Genomic DNA, 3,396 nt, shown 5'->3' on the forward strand with positions numbered 1-3,396 from the left:
TGAGGCGAGCCCCGGGTCTCCAGTTGCGCGTGTGTGGGCTCCATCTTCGCCGCTGCGCCCACCTCTCTGCGCGCTGTCACAACGCCGGCCCGCCGGCCCCTGTTTATCCGTCGTCACGACGCCTGCTCTTACCTCCGGTCGGCACCCGTTCGGCGCCCGCTCGGCGTCTGTTTGTCTCTCTATCGTCTGGACGCGTGTTTTCTGTCCTGCCGATCCTCTGTCGCGCCTCATTCGTATCTGCCTGCTTGTCCGATCATCGACTCTACATCACTTCATTTGTGCATACGTTTCTCTGCGCGTCATGCCCGTATGTCTGTCTGTCTGTCTGTCAGTTTGTCCTTTCAGTCATGTACATTGTGCTGTCTGCTGTCTCCTGTCTGTCTGTTCGTCTGTTTTTCCATCTGTCCGGCCATCCGTTCGCCCTTGCGTCCCCCCGATCCCTTATTCGTCCTTCCATCCGTTCTTCTGCCCTGTCCGCCTGCCCGTTTCGTCCGTCCGTCAATCCTTGCAGTCAGCCATCCTGTTGCACCATTGGCCGTCCGTTCTTTTTCAGCCCATCTCTCCACTCGCCTGTCCAGTCGCGCCATCGCTATCCGTGCGTCGATACGTCCTCGCCATCGTTCACACGGCCTGGTGTCCTGGTGTCCACCTGATGTCTAGTCTTCTGTCGGTTTAGACCTATCCCCCCCGCCCGGTCCGATCATCTCGCGGTCTGTGCATCCAGCAGCGGTGCCGACAGCGGTGAGCGGTCGACCGGCCGTGCGGCGCGCTGGAGCGGGGCCAGCGGCGGCGCGGCCGGCCGGCCGGCGAGCCGGCAGTAGCCGCCGAGACTCGGAGCGGTGCGGGTGGCCCGCCCGGCGAGCCGCCGCAGCGTCGCCGCGCGCGCCCCAGCAGTGTCACGCCGTGAGCAGTGTCCGCCCCGCCGCGCGCCGACGGCCGACTCGCTTCAGGAGCGTCCGCTCCTGTCAGCAGCAGTCGCCGTCGTCCTGTGCCGCGTGCGCAGGCAGGGCAGCTCGCGCCCACCGGCCGCTCGGCTCGTTCGTGTCCGCTGCGATGCCCACGTGAGTACCGCCCGCCCGTCCGACCCTCCACCGTTTGTCGCCGCGGCGGCGACGTTGATTCATCGCCGGCGACGCGCACGTTTTGTCGGCGGCGACGCGGGCGTTTCGCCGCGCCCGGCACGTCGGGCCGATCACGTTTCCGCTGGCGTCCGCGGCAATTTGCAACATAATGCGGGTGGGCGGGCCAATGCACCGCGCCGTACATCACGGCGGGCGCGGCCGCTTATTTACGTCGACGTCGACGGCGACAATGCCACCTAACGACGCGGGCGGCGCTTAATCGACGTGCTCGTTTGGATGCGGGCGGTGCGTGGCCGGCCGCGACGAAATCGGCCGACTCAGCCGGTCGCGGCGCGTCATCGACGGCGGGTCGAGCCGGCACGCTCTGACAAGTCGATACGGAGCCGTGGTAGGAGGCGGCCAGGGGCCGCGGTCGGGGTGAGGGGAGGGGCCGACGGTGACGGCCGGTGATGCCCGCGGGAGCGATTGCCGCCGCCGCCGCCGCCGGAACCGTTTTTGTTGGCGCGACTGCCGGCTGTCGGGTGCGGTGGCGGCGCGCTCCCGCCCGCTCGACGCAGCTGTCCCCGGCCGCGAGTGGGGGCACACACTCGCCAGGAGTGGCTGCGGAGGAAGTGTGTGTCAGTGTTTGTGGGCGGGACTAGCGGTGCGTGCCAGATGACTGCGAGGGAGAAAAGGTACTGTACGTGAGTGCCTGTAAATATTACATTATTACATTATTACAGACTTATTATTTACAGACTTGTATTACAGACTTGTCAGTCTCTCTGTATGCAATTGCTTGTCGTTGTGGGTTCCTAACATGGGTTGGAATTTTTCTGGGTTAAAATGTCTGGGTAACTGGGTTCCCAGTTCTTCCCAGTGAATACCCCCATTCTCAATCTGTGAACGAGTTTCTAACATCTGTGAGCTTCAAGCCGTAGTGAAGCTTTACCATTTTATCTCAAACGGCTGCGTATCGTGCTAGCAGCCAGGGGCGTTGCAGGAATTAGCAAGGGCGGGGGGGGGGAGAACTGAAAAAATCAGCTGAAAACCTAGTGCAGCATTTAATTCCACGCGGCAGGTGCGGACATTTCTAGTATAACGTCATACAACATGGCATGTCTTCGATCTGATTAGTTTTAATAGTTTTAGTTACTAGTTTTACTAGTTTTACGAAGTTTTAGTTGTCATCATTTACTCACCCACCCTTAAATGCCGGCAATACATTTGATATAGGAAGGAGGGGAGACGTCACCCCCGAGGCCACCACGTTAATATACCCCTACTTGCAGCCAGGAAATCAGAGGCCTTCTCTGCTGCGGCCGGGCGCATACGCGCTTCCTTCCGTCGTCTCACGGCCTCAGTCGCCAGCCGGCGAACAGATCCATCAACTGACTCCCAGGCCGCCGCCACCTCCTCCGTGGGTCCCGTCTTCCGCTCATCCCATCCCAGTCTCACCCCGACCTGCTGTGACCTCTCGTAACCTCGGCTGACCTCGGCGCGCCGGTGGCGGTGCTGCTCCGGCCGGTGACGGGTGACCTTCCGTGCGGGCGCCGGTGGGCGCGGGCGGGGAGCCGCCCGCCGCGCACCGTTACCACGCGGTGATTACCACCGACTCACGGGTCCCTCCCGCCGCCACGCACGACGGCAGGCCCGTAAAAACCGCGCGCCGTTTTTCGGGGCGGGGTTGAACGCATGCGCCGGCGGGCGGACGGCGCGTCGTGTTCGGCGCGCGGTCTGACGGCCACGCGGCGTCTGTTCGGCGCGGGGCGTTGTTTGACGAGATGGTAGCGTTTGTGGGCGCGGGCAGCGGCGCGCGGCTGGGCTGGGGTTCTCGTGTGACCTGATAACGGAGCCGCCGAGACGCGTCTAGCTGGGAAGCGGACCAGCTGAACACAGCAGGCTGCAAGGACCGTCACGGAGCCCGCCGCCAGGAGGTGGCTCGTTGCTGCTGACGGACGCTGCACTGGTGGGCCGGTGACGCCGGGATACAAGGACCGTCACGGAGCCCGCCGCCAGGAGGTGGCCCGTTGCTGCTGACGGACGCTGCACTGGTGGGCCGGTGTCGCCGTTACATTCGTGGCCTGAAGTCGGAAACCGAAGCCGAACGACGACTGTCCGTCCCGGAACAGCTCTGCGCCACCCGAGGCGCCTCGCTGACTGATGACTTTTTGGGACCGGAGCTCGCGGGGAATCACAGGTTTAGCTCTATAATAGTTGTATGTCCATGTTTGCCAATTACCGGCCAAAAAACCGAAGCCCAGTCGTAAACCCGCTGTCCGGCCGTTGTCCATTGTCTGTGCCGTGAACCCAAGGTGACAGTGGCGCTTGATCT

General features: G+C 63.1%; 1 protein-coding gene across 1 annotated transcript in view; it reads left to right on the top strand.

The window, feature by feature from the left end:
- Nucleotides 1-921: 921 nt before the first annotated feature.
- LOC119108139 (neuron navigator 3) overlaps nt 922-3,396 on the top strand; it is a 46,853-nt gene continuing 44,378 nt past the window's right edge. The window contains exon 1 of the mRNA XM_037231718.1: nt 922-1,061. The gene's annotated coding sequence lies outside the window, so the exon portion shown is untranslated. The remainder of the gene's footprint in view (nt 1,062-3,396) is intronic.

This window comes from Pollicipes pollicipes, unplaced genomic scaffold, assembly GCF_011947565.3.
Source record: "Pollicipes pollicipes isolate AB1234 unplaced genomic scaffold, Ppol_2.1 Scaffold_6686;HRSCAF=7923_pilon_pilon_pilon, whole genome shotgun sequence".
NCBI classification, from domain to species: domain Eukaryota; kingdom Metazoa; phylum Arthropoda; class Thecostraca; order Pollicipedomorpha; family Pollicipedidae; genus Pollicipes; species Pollicipes pollicipes.